The following is a 19,745-nucleotide window of genomic DNA, read 5'->3' as shown; positions in this document are numbered from 1 at the left end:
TAAAGGGCCTCGTTGTGTGGATGGGTACAGTGTTAAATCAGTTTAACGCTGCTAAAATCGGTTTAAACGCACAGTGTAGACCAGGCCAAAGTCTCTGATTTCCTCGCATTATTTCGATCTGCGTTAGTACAATGCCCACCTGGTTTAGGTGGGGATAAGTAATAAAAGGAGAACAGAAAAATGAGGGGACTGTGTGTAGTGGAGTGTAAGGAAGTCTAACAAAGTTCTGATTTTTCCCCATGATGACTACTTCGAGGGTTTTTTGAAATATCAAATTTTTTCAAATAAAAATCTTTTCTTTTTTTTGGTTCCCCCTGCTTTGCTGGTGCCCTCAGCATGTGCTTAGTCTGCCCTGGGTGGGAGCATAAGGCAGAGCTGCTTCTATCCTGGGCATACCCAGGCCCAATTCTTTTGACTTTTGCTCCTTTCCTTCCACAGACGTAGGTGCATCAGTCCTAGTGTGATTAGACTATGCAGTCCTGTCTCTAAGCCTATAACTAATTTTATTTTATAAATCCATACTTGCCAAAAACCTGTTCCCTCCTGATAGGTTTGTGTCTTCAGGTTTTCTCTGACTTGAGTGAGTGGAAAAGAATAGCGGAAAAAATGGGGGGTTAGCCTCTTGGATATTTCATGAGATGATTATATTATTTATAAATTATTAATGACTTTGATTCTACACACTTTCTCCCCAGGTTATGTGTCTTGTATAACTGAACAGTATGATTTACCTTAAATTGCCCAGTTGACATGCTTCATGAATCTCTGTACGCTCTACTGGTTCTGTTCTCTTCTCTGGCCTTCACTAGTGGACAAGAGACATTTGCAGGAAGTGATTTTTGCGTGTAAATGAGTTCAAGCCAAAGCTCCAGAGCATATTGTTATAACATATGTACAATCCCCTAGATTTGGTTTACTGCCTAACTCAATCAGAGTCTATTTATTTTTTTCAAGTTAGCACTAAACTAAACAGTGTTTGTGTTTAGTTTTTAGGGGTCACTTTGATGGCAGTTTTTACATCCTTACTTTACTATTTTAAGGCCTCTTTTTCCTGGACAAATTTAGAGAAAAGCTGAACCATAAAGGGTCTTATGAGACAGGATGTTGTTTACAAATGGCTGTGTTCTTATACTGGTCTGTTGAGACGGAGAGGGTATATTAGTATTATTAATGGAGATTACCCATGCAAAATCTCATACATATGTACTGGGAGTTTTGCATTTTGACTTAAACCGGGAGCAGGGCCGGAAGCCTGTAGTGATGCAAATTAGAGTCACAGGCCATATCCTCAGCTGGTGTAAATCAGCATAGCACCCCATTGCAATCATAGAGCTACACTACTTGACCATCTGATCCTTGAAGCATATACACATTTCACTTTGAATATCCTGGGAGGAGCCCAGTTGTTATCTTCCTGTGCACTCAAAATTCCCATTTGTCTATTTGGAATTGGGAGTTAGTGTGCAAATTAGAGAGAGATGATGCTCCACATCTGGAGGCTTATGAAGTACATGTGAGCACACTACAGCAAGAGCTGCATTTAAACCCTAAGGAGGTAAGGCAACTTTTGAATACTATAATGACAATTTTGAAACTAATTCTAATCTTTTTGTAATTACCCTTTTTGAGTTCAATAGGTGCCTCACTCACACACACACCTACCCACCCACCAACCATTCCTGGTGTCCTTATGTATCAAGTCTTGTGTTGGAATAGTAACAAGAAAATCCATGAAAGATGTAAAAGAGACTGCAGCCAAATCTGACTGACTAAGATACCAGTCACCAGGGTCAGGAAATATCATGAATGATGACATCTGTCATAGTAGAAATGCTCCTCAAACCAGTCCAATACCAGACTAGAGAGTTTCTTACCACAAATGCCGCTGAAAATGGATCTTTGGACACTAATAGTTTTTCTGTCTTGTTTAGCTACAATTCACTTGCCTCACAAACTATATATAGTTCCTTTGAAATTCTTCCCCTCTTTGCCATCTTGGGACAAAGTGCAGTAGCAGGGTAGGAGTGAGGACCAGCTGAGCCCCCACTTGCTCCCTGTGATCCATTTCCTAGACCCTGACGCTAGTGGAAAGGAAGCAGTAGAACCAGGCCCCAAGAATCTCCATCATATATGGGCTGGGATAAGTAGAACAGGATTTCCTAGAGGCAGAGTTAGCCCTGGGGAGCACAAAGCAGCTGCAGTGAGATAAATGTGTAGCCAGATATTGCTGCTCCCTTCGTAGCCTTTGGGACCCAGCAGATGCTGAATACTTTGTGCAGATTGGTTTTGTCCCAACCTCCTCTCACCCTTCTTACCTGCTGTTCATTTTTCTTTCCATTCTTCCGCCTCCCCTTTCAGTAATCTTCTTCCCCTTCCTTTTCTCTTCTCCCTTGCTCCTGTTAACCTCCTCCTGCCATTCCCTCCTCACCTCTCCTTTGCCTGTTAATAAAAAATAAGTAAATTAAAAGATGGAACTAACAAGACACACACTTGTCACCCTGATCCCTTTGTGTGTGTACATATCCATATCCTCTGCTTCTCATCCATTTTTGTCTTTTTATATTGTAAGCTCTTGAGGGTAGGGTTGTCTTTTCATGTGTATTTAGAAAGCTCCTGGCACATTTTGGGCCTTGCTGTCATATAACTAATATATTGTTAGGTGATATTCAAGATACAAATTTAAAAAAAGGGGACAAATTTACTGTCATTCAAGTATTGTTAATACCATGTAAGTTAGATTAACTTGACTTTGAATGAAACATTAAATATATTCACATCATTTGTGTACATGTAAAATATAATAGTCTTGTAAATAATTAATTGCATTTTACAGTTGTGAAGTATGTCTCTTTTTTGCATATTATTTTGTGGGAAAGAGTTGTTCATTTATTTGAGGGTGACAGTATTTTGATCAGGCATATATCAAGTGCAAAAGTTTGATGGTTTTTACTTTGCTGGTTTCTATAATTACCAGATAGCTAATATGAGCTTGCCAGGTCCAACATGCTAATGATTGCTTTCTAGCTTTTAGAAAGACAGAAATTATATAGTAGCTATGTCTGAACAAGATTCTGCTTCAATAGTGTAACTAAAACGTGATATTGTGCTTTCTTAGCATTGCAAAACATACATGATGTCCCTGTTCTCTCAATACAGAAAATAATAAACTCAAAGGTAAATTTACTTTAGTAGTACTCAGATGGCTATGGGAATGCGGGGTCATCAATAATAGATGAACTCTGCAATTTTCTGAGACATCATGGAGATGTATCATGAATCATTTTCAGATAAAAGGTAAATGTTCTGACTGATTTTACTTCTATTATAGTGCTGCTTTTTTCTGCTTTGTTTGCAATTTTCCTCAGGAAAGCGCTATACGGTTGAGAAGCAGTGCATTTTCTTCCTAGGTTGCCTTTACTGAATTGACTGTATAGACTAAGCAGCTTGATTAAACTTAATTCTGCTAAATCTTCAGCATTATGTCTGAATCTTTTGTGTTGGACCTGATTTTACCTTCCAAAAGCATGTTCACCTCCATTCTGTGCTGAGTTGTTTAGAAGAATGTAAAAACAACAGTGCATAGAGAACATTCTCAAGTATTGCACATGCTTGCTTTTCTGCAATCGGAGTCCAAAATTAGACTAATGGGGAATGCAACATATTGTTACTATGTTGCAAACCATCTTACAAATGTATACAATGGGTCTAAAAGATTTTTGTACAGTGTCTAGTTTCTGGAAGAATGGTCTGTAGCTTATGTTTTCTCTTTCAGTATAGTAAGGTCTCTAACCATTATGATTACTGCCATTACATTGGGTCTACAAGTGCAAATAGCAGTATTTGAAGGTAGCAAAAGGCAGGCGGTCGGAGATAGGTGAAACAAGAAAAAAATGCACAAAATGTTGTGGCCTGGAGCAGCTGCAGTTTAAACAGATAATCCAGAGTTAATGTTGAAAAAAAGAAAAAAAATTCCAAAACTACTGAAGGATTCTATATTTGTTTCTCCATTTCAGCACTAAAGTATTGTAGGTGTAAAGTGGAATGAAATTAACAGAGTATTACTACATTTGGGACTTTGCAAATATGAGAGTGTAGAGAACGGGTTACTCCACTCCGGGGAGGAGGAGAAGAAGGGGAATCAGGAAAAAAAATTCGGTATGCAACCTTAATTCATGCCCTGTATGTATAGGGATTATGAGAGTATTTAATTACATGAACACAGAACAATTTTCATTCCACGCAACCCATGCCTCATTCAGCATACACAATAGACTGTGCTCACTCAATGAGTAAACTATTCAATATTTTGTTTTCTCCTCATTGTTCAGTGTGGCCCCATGCCTTATTTATGGCACTATTGAAACCGTGCTCTTAAGAAAGAATTATTAATTTCCTCATGGGTATTTCTTCATCACTATAGTTCCCATGTGCTTCAGAAACATTTTTCTTTTTTCACAACAGCTCTATGAGATGAGGAGCTATTACCATCCCTATTTTAAACATGGGGAATTTTGGAATACAGAGATTAATGTCAAAAGTATCTACTAATTTTGGGTGCCCAATATGAGACACCTAGGACCTGATTTTTCAGCCTATGTAGTAGTTTATAAAATATGTTCAAAGCACAGCTTTCATTGACTTCAGTTGGAGCTCTGGGCAGTCAGATCCCAGGATCTCAAGGCAGGTGCCCAGAACACAGAATTAGTGACCATCTATGAAAAGTTTTGTTTAAGTGACTTGATCAGCATCACATAGGAAGACAAGTACACAATCTGATTCTCCAGGGCAGCATTCAGCTGCCTTATCCATAAGAACATACTTTCTTTTCTTGCAGTCCCGTGCCTTGTTCACTACATTCCTTGCAGTGTCTGCTAGCAATGAAATAGGAGTCCTGTGGAAACAACCATCTGCTTGATTATACAGTCCTCATTCATCCCCCAAAACAGGTCCTTCCTGTTCATTAAATAAGGCTCAGGGTCAAACTGACTGCCATATTTGAGGTCAGGAAGGAATTTTCTCCCAGGTCAGACTAGCTGAGACCCTAGGGTTTTTTGTTTTTTTTTTGCCTTCCTCTGCAGCATGGGTCACATCCAGATTTAAACTAGTGTAAATGGTGAATTCTCTGTAACTTGAAGTTTTTAAAGCATGATTTGGGGACTTCAGTAACTCAGCGAGAAGTTAGGGGTCTGTTTCAGGAGTGAGAGAGGTTCTGTGGCCTACAGCGTGGAGAAGGTCAGACTAGATGATCACGATGGTCCTTTCTGACCTTAAAGTCGATGAGTCTGCCCTGGGACTTGGGGATTAGTATGAGATTCCTGAATGAAGAGTTGCCTGCATGCTGACTGGCCCCCTGCATCAGCTCAGCTGGTACACGACAGAGGAGTATAGAGTCATGGTACTGCCTCTGTCCAGCACTCCTGGAGATCCATCATCATTGAGCTAGACTGGAGAAATACTACTTCTCTTTGCTTTATAGTTGGCTGTTTACCTCTGACTCCCCTTAGTCCTGGACCCACACGAGGTCACTCAATTTTTTTCTGGCCCATAATGTCATACACCCTAGAAACTAAGTGATAGCTTGCTGAAGTGCTAAAAGCACAGGACTGGATTATGGTATTACCACAAGCCCTGCATAATGAGGGCTGCTTTCCCCTTGCTCCAGGAGAGAGGTTTGGGGAAGTAATCAGTGCCAATCCTTTACTTGGTGCTAGTGTAATCCATGCCTGGTTGGTGTGGCACTCTGTCCCCCTCCCACAGCCACTACACCAGCTAGAGATTGATGAGCCTGCTATAGCCTTGGCTGAGAGACACGTGCCTTTTAGCTCACGCAGTAGATGCTTGTGCATTAAGCTCCACTGGTCCAAAATTTGATCCTGGCTGATGGCGATCAGGGTCTTCTGGTGTTACAGTTGCTTTGTACTAGTTCACCTGTGTGGGTCAGCCCACTATTGGAGAGGAGGAGGGTCCACCCATCTCCCACCCAAATGATTAGATGAGTAGTGGCCTGCAGAGGCTACTCTGCTCCTACTCTGTGACAATGTGAACAGCCCATGCAGAGGAGCAAGGAGGAGCCTTATGCCCCTTGTTGCTTGGGTGGCCGGTAGTAAAGGTCACAGTTTGGCCCATAATGTTTTTTCATTGATGAAGCAGCCACCTTCTACCCAGAACTTGTATAGTTTTAGGCATCAGTGTATTTACATTTCCAGCACTGCATTTCTTAAATGTCCACATCATATCCATTTGAGAGAGCCTGTAAAACTCTACCTAATGTATTCACATGCCAAGTGAGCCCCTTGGGCTGGATTCTAACCTGCATGCATACAGGCAGGGAGTGCCACATTGTTTGGAAATCCAGTATTCCTCCTACAGGAGCACAGCTTTGAATTTCTCAAAATGTGGGATGAGTTCCTGCACACCCATGATTCACCTGCAGTGGATCTCCTGAGGGTACCTTCCATGCCATGTCACCACCATCCCCTTCACTGGGACCCCACAGAATCCCCTAGTGTTGGATTAAAAAACCAAAAACCTCAGAAATTGTAATGATACAGGAGCTGTAGGTAATCTCTCTCATACTGCTTCACTATCTTGAGACATATCCCAGATTCATTGTGAAATAGGAACAATACATGACAGTTGACATTGCAGTATTTGTGGTTATAAATGTCATACCTCAAGAACCTGTTACTAGGAAACCAGAGGTCAATGGAGCTACATTATGCGTCAGAAATAAAAACGAAGCTCTCCAGCACTTGTTTACTATTTTCTTAGTTTTATGCCAATATTACTCAAATTTTTGTTTTGTTTCATAACTAACTATGGGTTGTGTAATCTCTATTTCCTTTCAAGTGATAGGAAACATATCGTTAATATGTGACACTATGTATATGATTGGTATAGTCTATTGAATTTCTGCCTTGGGTTTCAATATTTTGGCTCTTTCTGACCTGCCTAGATTTGTTTATTTTTGTTAGTCACAGGCGCCTGAGATTGTTTGCCATAATATTCAATTTGATTTTGTAACTGACAGAATTTCTACTTGATTAATTGTTGTAGCTGTACTGCAGGAACAGCACAGGCAATGATGCTTTATAATTGCTTACTTTGCCTTTGGTATATTACCAATGCTCATTTCATTATTTATAAATTAATTACAAATGCATTCTTCAGGGGCAATAAAATATTCAGCAGACAGGGCTAAACTAGCAAGAGGTGGAGACACCTCCTGTCAGTGGAGCACCTTCCTGCAGAACCAGAGCACGTTTAGGGTATAGTCCAAAACTCACCTCTTTGCTTTACCTTTTCCATTGCATTCATTAGAGATACTTCTTAAAAACAATCATTTTATCTGCTCTTGGGGCTGCACCAGAGAAGAATAAATACAAGACTAATGCAGTTCATCCGTGCTTGTCCTGCTCTTGGAAAGAGAAAGAAGAGAAATTTCAGGTCTGTTGATAAATATAAGGCCACTGACCAGTTTCTCTAGGAAGCACTAATTCCACACACAACCATCTTGCAAGCCCTTCCCTCAGGGCACAGTTTCTTAATTCAAACAAAAACCTCACAAAGTAACACAGCAAAGCTATTCCCCTGGCCAACACAGGCTGCAGGAGCCCAGAGACCTTTTATCTGCACCTCACTCTGCTCCAGGTTCAGAGATAGGTGTCAGCCTCCCTCCTACAAATCCCCATTGACTGAGCTCTCTTAGCTTTTTTTATAGGAATCAGCTGGGTCTGATAATCAAACAGGGCTGGCTGGCCCAGGCCCTCTGTCTCTTGCAGTAAACCGGTCATTAAAATTAATACAACTTTGTGAGGCACTTGGATATCATGTTGACGGGTGTAGTTAAAATAAACAGAGCTTATTAAAGCAGAAAAGATGTAACATTTAAAACCATGTTAGCTGTCTTTGGTATTTTATCTTCTCCAAAGAATTAGTCTGTTAGGAGAGAAATTTCAGGTAAATATAAGGCTGCTGACCAGTTTCCCCATTGCTGAATGTTATATACTGTGTGTTACAAAGTAGGACAGGGGTAACTTCATAAACAGGATAACTTTAAAGATGAAGTGAAAAACAATTGCTTTGACCTTGACAGTGAATGTGGAAGACCAGCTTTGTAGTGATTGAGAATGTAGCTAAGCAACAACTGTGTAGTATGTTTGTGTTGGGGTATTTTTAGAAGAATTCTTCAATAATGGAGATGCCTGGACTAGCAAATAGAGCTGAATAATACATTCTGAGAATATTCTCACCTTTGTGTGTGAAAAATTTGACTTGTAATGCACATTAACATTAGCCATAATTTGTGTCAGGGGAAAAATACTGTATGAGCATATCCTCTTAAAGCCTGAAAAAATGATCATCTGTCATTGTCCCTGAAAGCTTAGACTGCTTTAAACTTTATTTCTCTGAAAATTGCCTGTGTAAAAATGGCACATGTTGTGGAAATCTAGTCTTTTTGTGTATTCAGAGTCATTTTTGCTTATTTTAATATTAAAAATTGCTTTTTAAATACTGTTAATAGTTCTGAAAACTCAGCAAGGATAAGGCCTTCTCTATGCCAATTTAACTAAACTAGTTTAGAAATGATTTATTTAAAGCAGTGCAAGTGCCTGGTGTGGGTACTCTTATTTTGGTTTAAGATTGCTTTATATTGACATAAGAAGTTAATTCCTTACAATTTAAGCTAATCCTTAGTAGGCACTTCTAAAGCTAAATAAACACTGACACAAGAGGCCTCACTGATGTAGCGAAATCAATTTTAAAACCTATTTGGTTAAATTTTCTCATGTAGACAAAGTCTTGGATTCTTTTCCTTTAGGTGCATAATTAACATAATTGCTTACTAAGTCTAATCGGTTATCCTGTGCAAACCCCATGAGGGTAGTGGACTTATGCAAGTGTCATTGAAGCATAGTTTGAAGACAGTGTGGTTGCATGGCAGTAAACTATTCTAACTGTACCTGCAGGATCCATATAACTTTTTTTCAGTGCAGGAGAGAGAGAATAAAAAAGCTAGTCTCATTTCTTTACCCAAGCTGTAAAATGCAAAAAATAAGTGAAAAATATAAATAGTAAACTTAGTGAATTAACTTTTAAATTCTTTAATACTGCAAGGTGCTGCTAATAATAAGTTAGGAAATATGTTGTCTAAAAATATTTGTACTCTAAGAGTCTCCCTTTAAATTGGAAAAAACATGAGAAAATAACTATCTGTTTTGTTCCCTCCCCCACTGTTCTATTATTAACTGGATTCACATGCTTAGAATTGTGAGCTTTTCCTTCTCTATTTTTTTGGCCAGGAGCATCCATCAATGCTATAGATCACTTGAACATCCGACCTTACAGAGACTGCAGGTAATTATTTATATAACTGCTTTTTTTGTTTGCTCTGGAGGTCAGGTTGGGTTTAGTTCAGTCTTATGTACAGACACCTGTAATTTATGGAGGTACCAGTTCTGACCAATTAAACTGAATAATACCATTACATGCAGTTTTTATGGAAGTTATTACTTATGGCTTAATAATCCTGGATATGCTGTGTAAAAACTCAAAATTACATCAGCATTAAAAAAAGATGTGTGATATGTTTTGCAAATGTGGTCGGTTGTGTGTGTGTGTGTGTGTGTTTTTTATATATATATAATGTGTGTAAAGTTGTCTTTTATATAGATCTGTTTCATATCACATGTGCCTTTGGAGTTCTGTTTTTCAGTCATGATGGCAGTATTTGATCCTGTCATGGCTCAAACTCCTACTTTTAGTCCCGACACTAATCTGATATGAGAGGAAAAGATCATGATGTGCATGGCCAAAAATTCATTGAATTTTCTGTCCCTGTTTGAAGAAAGCTGTCGATCTTTAAGATGAAAAATCAGATCTATAAAAAGAAAAATCAGGAACTGAAAGAGAGCTTTTAGCTTACCATAAATAGTAGAGACAGCAGAAACCACATCACAAAAAACTACTAATAGGACAAGTCTCTCTTCATCAGACAGCCCAATAGATTATCTCTAGACTCATGCAGGCACGTACTTCCTGTAGTAACTAAAGAAGAGCTAATATCCTCATTTAGCCAAGTTTTCTATACTAGGCTAAAAAGAAAATGTGCTTTCCTTTAGTTACCCCTTTGGGCAATTAGCTTATTAATATGATGGTTTCTACTCTCTGGCCATTGAGTCACATTACTTTGGCCAGATCTTTCCTGTCCAGATGAAGAACTAGTGAGTTTTCCCTTTATTTAGTGTGATTAATAGAGACTGAAATATATAGTTGAGGGAGATTCAATAGTGTGATTGTGCAAAATGGCAAAAGAATAAAGTGGGATGAAGCTGCGTAACTTATTGGATAAAACACGGTCTTTCAGTTCTGGGACCACAATCTAAGTGGGACGTATTTGCAGGGCTCAGTGCAGTTCACAACAGAAAAGAGATTACATCACCAAACTATCATACATCATTTAATGCACCTAAGAGTTTGTGGCCTCTGTATAGAAGAGCTGCTGGTGTGTAGACTGAACTATACCTCACCTCTAGATAGTGAGATCCTGTTATGTCAGGGTTGAGGTCACGGGAATGGCAAAATGAGGAATTTTCCCTGCAGCGGCCCGTCTAGCTTGGGCTTTAAAAATGGAATTTCCATTTTCTATCAGCTTCAATCTCATAACGTTCAGACACAATTATTAATTGAAAATGTCACAGAAATATATTTTGCCAATGTGCATATAACCAAATAGCAAGACCTGAAAGTTGCCCCTTATCCTTCTGTTTGATTATCTAACTAGGCTGTCTTAACAGGATCTCCAAAACAGAAGGGAAAGGAAGGGAGACATCTGGTAGCAATTTTCACATACTATACACAAGAGAACTCTTACAAAATGGGGTTTCATCCTTTAATTCAGCTTTTCCTTGATGGGATTCAGTTTCCCTCCCTTCAAGACAAACTGTGCCTTTTTAGGATCTTGGCATAGTATTTCAAGTGTGCACTGAGCTGCCCTTTGTGAACCCATAGTCACTAAACAACTTAAGCTGGTATGATGCAAAACACTCTTCCTTTTGTTAATTCAAGTGAGAGAGTCAGGGCGCTACAATATTTACAGTAGATGTCTCTTCATTCAGGAGAGTATTTTTGACTTTTTCCTAGAAAAATGTGTTTAGTAGCAGGAACTGCAGTTTTTGCATGGAATCAAGAAGCTTAATCTTTTTTCCCCCAAGCTTGTCCAAATGAGATTTCACAGTTCAGAAGATAGCCACCTATTTCCCCTCCTCTCCAGCAATATACGGTGTATTAAAACAGCATTTTTTTTGTTTTAGTATCAATTTCATATTCAGTGAGTTGATGCTTTTTAATTCTTGCTGAATTACTGAGCTGCACAATATTAGGATAAAATTCTGTTGTTGGGACATGCTTCCCTACATGTGCTAAATCCTGAGATCCTTGCACAATTTTTATAGAGTCCTTACTCAGGCAAACTTCACTGAAGTCAGCTGGGATCTGAGTAAAGATCTGCTGATTTAGATGACTGATAAATCTATTGCTCCTCATGCTGAAAACTGTAATAATCTATGTACTTTAGAGGTGATAGTGAATGTTCAGATGTGCATGTTTTGGCATAAATTCATCCTCAAGATTAAAATGTTAGTTATATGTAAGATTATAGAGAGAACGCTGCAAGAAGCTTCCTCTCTTACACCAAGACTGCTCCACCTCAGTTGCCTCTGCTCATCTTAAAGGCTGATACAATTTTGGGATACAGAATTACTGTGTTGTGAGCAAGGAGATAGTAGTTCTTTGCTATATAGAGCAACTGTGACACTGGGGGAAATGCAGTTTCTCAAGTAGGCATGTGTCAGGCTACTTCCTCTTAGAAACAGCACCTAACCCCCACCCAGAAACTCAGACAGCTAGCATGGGCCATGAAGCATTGGTGTAATGTGCTGGTTGTTTGCCACTCTGCAAGTATTAATGAAGTTCAGCATGCGAAGTTCACTTCTGACAGAGAAGATCTTAATCTGCTAGCCAGATGCAAATATAAGAGAGCCAGCCTGGTTGCTGCTGAAACCTGACCATTCTTCAGTACCTGGGAATCTAATCAGGCTCCAAGATGTGAACAACTGGTGGACAAACACTCTCAATCAGGCAGTGGGAAGAGGCAGAGCCCCCACACTGCTGTCTCAAAACAGCATGAGTGTCTGCACACACATGATGGCTTAGTGTTCAAAATTTAGAGTTTCTCTAGACATGAAGTTATTCAGGGATAGCTCTTCTGCTTTAAATTCACGCCCTACTATTCAAGTCCTTACCCCCTTCCTGAGGTTTGGTTCTACCTTTAACATAACACAACCTTCAGCATGAGCGTTCTCCTGAGCTTGGCTTGTTCTCATGGTTTCTCCCTGCAAGACCACCAGTCCCTGCCCTTAGGTACTTCACTTTCCTCAAAAAATCACTTTTATACCGTGGATTGGAGCTAATCAGCCCCACCAGGTCTGGCTTCCAGCATGAGTCACAAAACACTCCTGGCTCTCCCTACAGTGGCCTACACCCTAACATCCTTCACAGGTACAGGCTCACCATATCCTCTGGTTCCCTCCTCTAACCCACCAGTATCCCCTCTGTTTTATTTGGATTCAAGTATCAACCAGGTATGCCCCAGTCTTAACCAGACACTGAGAAAGTTGTTCAGCTGCAACTTGTATAATCAGAAGAGATCATAAAAACATAAAGCTTTATGTCATCATCTGAGGTACTGGAGCAATTTTTATAGTGGGGGTGCTGAGAGCCATTAAATCAAACTGTAAACCCGGTATATGATGGAAGCCACTTCAAGCCGGGGGAGGGGTGTGCTGCAATGGCGCCTGCATCCCTAGTTCCAGCACCTGTTATCATCAGTATACTGAAGGCCATGCAGCCCATGCTTCCTCACTGACACTTCCACGTTCATATTGAACAGGTGGGAGGACAAGATAGAGCTCTACTGAACCCCGCATGAGAGCACTGCGAGGGAAGAAGAGTAAGGGATCTGCCTGAGAGGAGAAAACAAAGCTGCTTGAGTTGTGGAGCTCTGGCTCCAAAATCCGCCCATGATCAGTGATTTTGAAGACAGCTCTTAGATAATGATAGTCTTCCTTTCTGCCTCCACCTCTTTCCTCTTCTCCTTTTAACTTCTGCACTGTTTTGAGTTGCAGCAGTGGGAACACTAAACTGAAGATGTGGGTTTTACTCTTTGCTGTAATGCTGAAAAATTTATGGTTACTCCTCTTTCCTCTGGTAATGAGGTCCATAGCTTGGGCCCTGTTGCTGAGAAGACCCTGCCTCCTGCTCTCAAGGGTTTCACACTTGAGGTTGGCATTTTTATTGTTCCTGAGAAATGCAATTGCCAGGGGAAAAAGATTGTCATTGAGGAAAGGCAATTTCTATCCTATTGTTGGCACTTCCATGAAGAGGCTTAAGACTGAGACTTTGAAATAGAGATACTGTTATCTGGGGAGCCAGCACTGTGAACAGAGAAGTGGGGTGATGTTTTGCTGTGAAGGCTGGCTACTACATTTTGGATTAGTAGATGCTTTTCTCATGTCAAAGTGCTTATACTCAGGTGTAATGAATGAGATGCTGTTGTTAAGCCTGGAGTTCGCGAAGACATGGGATCCTAGTTTTCTGTGATAAAGCCCCCAAAATTCTCTGAATAAAAATCCACCAAAATCTGTGTCTTTCTGCAATTAAAATGAAACACTGAACTTTTGTTTCCCTAGCCACAATACAGGTATCAGCTGAACACAATGTTTTATTGATATACAATGGAACCCTGTTTATCCGATCTAATTGGGACTGGGGCCAGATCAGATACTCAAGACTGAGGCCTGGTCTACACTACGCGTTTAAACCAATTTTAGCAGCGTTAAACCGATTTAACGCTGTATCTATCCACACTATGAGGCCCTTTATAGCGATATAAAGGGCTCTTTAAATCGGTTTCTGTATTCCTCCTCAACGAGAGGAGTAGCGCTAAAATCGGTATTACCATGTCGGATTAGGGTTAGTGTGGCCGCAAATCAATGGAATTGGCCTCCAGGCGGTATCCCACAGTGCACCACTGTGACCACTCTGGACAGCAATCTGAACTCGAATGCTGTGGCCAGGTAAACAGGAAAAGCCCCGCGAAATTTAGATTTTCATTTCCTGTTTGCCCAGCGTGGAGCTCTGATCAGCACGGGTGGCAATGCAGTCCCAAATCCAAAAAGAGCTCCAGCATGACCGTACAGGAGATACTGGATCTGATTGCTGTATGGGGAAACACATCTGTTCTATCAAAGCTCCGTTACAGAAGATGAAATGCCAAAGCCTTTGAAAAAAATCTCCAGGCTACACCGTGCTGCGTGACAAGCGTAACGGGAAGCCAGAGACTCAAATGGACGCTCATGAGGGAGGGAGGGGGTACTGAGGACTCCAGCTATCCCACAGTCCACAGCAGTCTCCAAAAAGTATTTGCATTCTTGGCTGGCTGAGCTCCCAATGCCTGTAGGTTCAAACACATTGTCCGGCGTGGTTCAGGGAATAGCTTCTCAATTACTCCCCCCCCCCACCACGTGAAAGAAAAGGGAAAGAAATCATTTCTTGACTTCTTTCAATGTCACCCTATGTCTACTGAATGCTGCTGGTAGAACGCGATGCTGCAGCAGTGAAGCGCAGTATCGCTCCTCTCCCCTCCCGGTGGCAGATGGTGCAGTAGGACTGGTAACGGTCCTTTATCAGCCCGTGAGTGCTTCCCAATGCTTGATAACTTGAATACCTGGCTGGCCTGAGGTTGAGGCCGGCCGGGGGGCGCCTGGGTAAAAAATAGGAATGATTCCTGGTCACTCCCAGTAGATGGACAGAACGGCTGGTAACCGTCTTCATCATAGCAACGGGGGGCTGAGCTCAATCAGGCCCCCCCCTTTCATGTGTAAAGAAAAGATTCTGTACTGCCTGGACTATCATAGCAGTGGGATGCTGGGCTCCTCTCCCCACACCGCTTAATGTCCTGCCTGGACTGTCATAGCCCGGAGGCTGCCTCCCCCTCATTTTATCTCACTAACAAGTTCACTGTTTCTTATTCCTGCATTCTTTATAACTTCATGACACAAATGGGGGGACACTGCCACAGTAGCCCAGGAAGGTTGGGGAGGAGGAAGCAACGGTGGGGTTGTTGCAGGGGCACCCCCCGTGAATGGCATGTAGCTCATCATTTCTGCAGGATCTGACACGGAGCAGCTGTGCTCTCTGATACACTGGTTCTCTAGTACACTTGCCCCATATTCTAGGCAGGACTGACTCTATTTTTTAGAAACCATAAGGAGGGATTGACTCGGGAGTCATTCCCAGTTTTGCTTTTGCGCCCCCGGCCGATCTCAGCCAGGGCACCCATGATAGCAGCAGACAGTACAGAGGACAGATAACCGTCATCTCATTGCCAATTTACGTGGCAGCAGACGGTACAGAACGACTGATAACCGTCTCTGCTATCATGCAAAAGCAAATGAATGCTGCTGTGTAGCGCTGGAGTATCGCCTCTGTCCGCAGTGGCATCTCAGTACACATACGGTGACTGTAAAAAAAAACAAAAAAAAAAAAAGCTGAACGGGCTCCATGGTTGCCGTGCTATGGGTCTGCCAGGGCAATCCAGGGAAAAAGGGCGCAAAATGATTGTCTGCCGTTGCTTTCCCGGAGGAAGGAATGACTGACGACATTTACCCAGAACCACCCGCGACAATGATTTTTGCCCCATCAGCCACTGGGCTCTCAACCCAGAATTCTAAGGGGCAGGGAGACTGCGGAACTTATGGGATAGCTACGGAATAGCTACCCACAGTGCAAGCTCCGGAAATCGACGCTAGCCTCGGACCATGGACGCACACCGCCGAATTAATGTGCTTAGTATGGCCGCGTGCACTCAACTTTATACAATCTGTTTTATAAAACCGGTTTATGTGAAATCGGAATAATCCCGTAGTATAGATGTACCCTGATTAAGACCTAAGACTGAAATGTCAATTTCCCATATTCCTGTGTGTGTGCTGGTGGTTCGATTAATCCGGAGAGCCGGATAATGGAGTTTCGGATAAACAGAGTTCTACTGTATATGTTTTTATTTTTTCACAAAATTTAAAAACTAAAGATTCTCTGTAAAAAATGCAAATTCTGTGTTTTTCCGTGGCAAACAGATTTCTAGGGTCTCTGATGAAGACATAGATCACTGTGGCCAGGTCCATGTTTGATAAGGCAGAGTGAATAACCTTTTGTGATTCAAAGAGAAATTTTTTCTTCCTTGGAGCAGTTAACTAAAGATCCACTCTTTCATTCCCAATTGCGTGCTATATATATAATATAGAAAATATTAAAGAAACAAATTACAACAAAATCTGAAGTCACATATATCATAATTTTATTTTAGTATATCATAAAGTAGAGGGATCCAAGTATTTCTGGGGTGGATTTGCAATCATGGAGCTGCTGCGGTGCATGTCAGAACCATAACAATTGTGGTGACTGTGAAAATAGGCTTACATTGCAAGAATGCCTAAGGTGATTACCAGACTGCATGAATGATTAATTTATCCTGCTTTTGTTTCACCTTTGATCCCAGGCCTGTCTCAAAAAAAAAAAAAAGGCAATTTTAGAATAAGCTGATAGCTTTAAAATAAAAACTAAGTCAATTGTAATAATAGTCATCTTTATTACACAGATGTGCATTGAAACAAATCCAAGAGTAGCAAAGTGAGAGACCATTTGCTACCACCTTCTTTGAAATGTGAATATAACATTAGAAATCTGTAGATGGTAATCACTGAATACTTTGCAATCAGTGTATCTATTCACATTTTAAAAGGAGAATATTGTTTCTCTTGTAATAGGATGAACAGTGGAAAAATGGTAGTCTTCTTAACAGCCCTCCTTACATTTTAGAATGCTTTTGTTTTGTTGTTAAAATTGCCCCATGTATTTGAGACAGACTTCAGCTGAATGACTGCCTAACGTGCTAGACATATATTGATTTTTTTCTTATTTCAAATGTTTCCCTTGGGCATAGTATTATTTATTCATAAAGCAGAAATGATGTCTGACAGGCAGTTACAGGGGTGTAAATCTGTAGTCCAGAAACAATGTGAAAAGCTTTGCGTTAATGCCCAGAAATCGATATGCTGATGTCAAAGAGCAGCCTCTTAATTCTGAGCACATGCTTGTGCAATCATTCAGTGTGGAAAGGGAAATTTAAATAATAGTTTTTATTAAAACTAAAAGCCTACAGTTCATCTTTATTCCAATTTTCAATATTAGTTTTCAAGCCAGGGTGGATGATGGTGATGGTAGCAGTCTGGGTTGATGGAAATCTAAGCTAGGACATCTCCAATTTCTAAGGCAGCTCTGCCATTGTCCAAACCCATATAGATGTATGTAGCATAGAATCAAAGGGTTAGAAGGGACCGACCGCAAGGGTCATCTAGTCTAACCCTCTGCCAAGATGCAGGATTTGTTGTCTTGTATGTATAAGTTAATTGAGGTGAAAATGATTTTACAAATAAAAGTTGAATAACTCCAAGGCTGCTCAGGTAACCTAAACACCTACGATGCAATCCTAGCTCCATTGAAGTCAATGGGAATTTTGTCACTGACTTCAGTGAGGCCAGGATTTCTTTTCTTAAAAGTAGGCATGATGTATAATCACTTGATTCTAATATTTCATATTCATATTTGAACATATATTGGAATACTATAATAATAAATACTGGGCATTTAGAATGTGAGTTGAAATATTTTTGATAACCTAATCATTTAGGTAGAACTGGTCAGAAAATGGGATGTCTTCTGCGGAAAATTTAGGTTAAACCAAATTTGTTTTGACTTGTCATAAAAAATCTGCAGACCGCAGATAACCAAGAAGTACTTTAGTTTGCTGATGAAAACTGTTTCCCACTCCCCCTTCTCCCTGGAAAGCTGATACTTCCCACAAAACTTTTCATTTAGTTAAAGACTCAAGATTTCCACTGGAAAAAGTTGTTACGGGAAATGTTCACCTACATGCATACCCTCCCTCAGCAATGTACGCAGTCATGTAACTTTAAGCATGCGGATCATAACATTAACCATTGACGTCACATGCTAAGACTTACACAAGTGTTAAAGTGTCTTGCTGAATCAGACCACAGTATGGAACTTCCTGTTCATTTATTTCAAACACAGGAAGGGTGCTGGAAAAATAGCATGTGGTCATACAAAACGTTATCATAATGCATATGCATAACAGGGACAAATTAAGATTGCACAGACAATCTTAATTCTGGCATTTCCTATCTCATTAGCTTTGTAACCTTAATATTTTTTTAATGTAGTTTTTTTGCCAGGTAATATAATTAAATTAATTTAAACATTGTAGGGATTAGAATGAATAGACTCTTTCTCTAAGGGCTTGGCTACACTTGCGAGTTACAGCGCAATAAAGGAGACCCAGGCTCCCAAGCTCACTACCAGTCCGCACTGGCAAGGCACGTAGAGCGCTCTGACTCCGCGGCTACAGCGCTACTGGTACTCCACCTCGGCAAGTGGAATAACATTTGCTGCACCCCCGCTGGAGGGCTGCGGCACCCATGTGGAGGAGGTGTTGCATTACTGCTCTCTGATCAGCCTCCGGAAACGTCCCATAATCCCCTTAAACCATGTGGCCGTTCTTGTCATTGTTTTGAATCACTGGAGGAATGCGGATGTGCCCTTTGAAAGCTCCGTTTCTGACAGCTTGGAATGCTGTGTGTGAGAGAGAGGCCGGGGGTGGGAGGGAGAGATCTGCTGCTGTCTGAACTTACAAGACAGCATGCTGACATGCTCACAGCCCCCCAAAACCCACTTTCTCTCCCGCCACATACACACAACACACTCCCTGTCACACTCCACCCCACCTCCCATTTGAAAAGCACATTGCAGTCACTATAGCTGTCCATAATGCACTGCTCCCAGTGCCGCTGCAAGTGCCGCAAATGTGGTCATGCCAGTGCGCAAGCAGCTGTCAGCATGGACAGACTGCATCGCTTTCCCTACTGTGCTCTCCGAAGGCGGGTTTAACTCACAGCGCTCTACATCTCCAAGTGTAGCCATGCCCTTAGTTAAAATTTTAGTACTCAGTGTTTTATTTACAGCCAAAAAGAAGGCACAGATTAATCTTGTGAAGCTGTGATATTTCCATGTGCAGGATATCTTGGAGGAGTTTGACCTCAGGGAAGGTTTTGACTTCTTCAATCACGAAACATTATGATGCGGGCAATTTTAAATCACTCAGTTGGGACAGCCTAATCAGTGTCCACGCCTACTGTGTAAGAGTGCCTAAGGCACATGTAATTTATATTGTTTTTTACAGTGAGTGATGTGTTTGTTCAAACAGAAATTTCACACTTATAAACACAGGCTTTTTGGCATTGTTAGGAAATCAAAGATATGAACACTCATCTTTGTGGGTCTCACGTTCTAAAAATGCATATCAGGAGTACTACAGTGTTTTCAGATATCTAGATCTTATACTTTTTCTTCAGTGAATTTGAGACTCTGATCTCACTTAATTTAATCCAGAAAATGCGTAACAAAAATTGACAAAATTCTTTTGCAAAGCTTTGCTATGTATTTGCACTGGATGCATTTTTGCAGTCATAATTTGATGCAAGATGAAACATCATGTCACAAGTATTTATTCCCCCCAACACACACAAATTATTTTAAAAGTCCATGCA

The 19,745-nt window shown here is 40.8% G+C and overlaps 1 protein-coding gene across 1 annotated transcript in view; it reads left to right on the top strand.

Moving 5' to 3' along the window:
- PAG1 (phosphoprotein membrane anchor with glycosphingolipid microdomains 1) overlaps nt 1-19,745 on the top strand; it is a 178,618-nt gene that overhangs the window by 22,488 nt on the left and 136,385 nt on the right. The window contains exon 2 of the mRNA XM_075063084.1: nt 9,303-9,357. The gene's annotated coding sequence lies outside the window, so the exon portion shown is untranslated. The remainder of the gene's footprint in view (nt 1-9,302; nt 9,358-19,745) is intronic.

The sequence above is a fragment of the Chelonoidis abingdonii genome, chromosome 2 (assembly GCF_003597395.2).
Source record: "Chelonoidis abingdonii isolate Lonesome George chromosome 2, CheloAbing_2.0, whole genome shotgun sequence".
NCBI classification, from domain to species: domain Eukaryota; kingdom Metazoa; phylum Chordata; order Testudines; family Testudinidae; genus Chelonoidis; species Chelonoidis abingdonii.
Note: the sequence above shows the minus strand (reverse complement) of the source record. Positions and strands in the feature narration are given on the sequence as shown.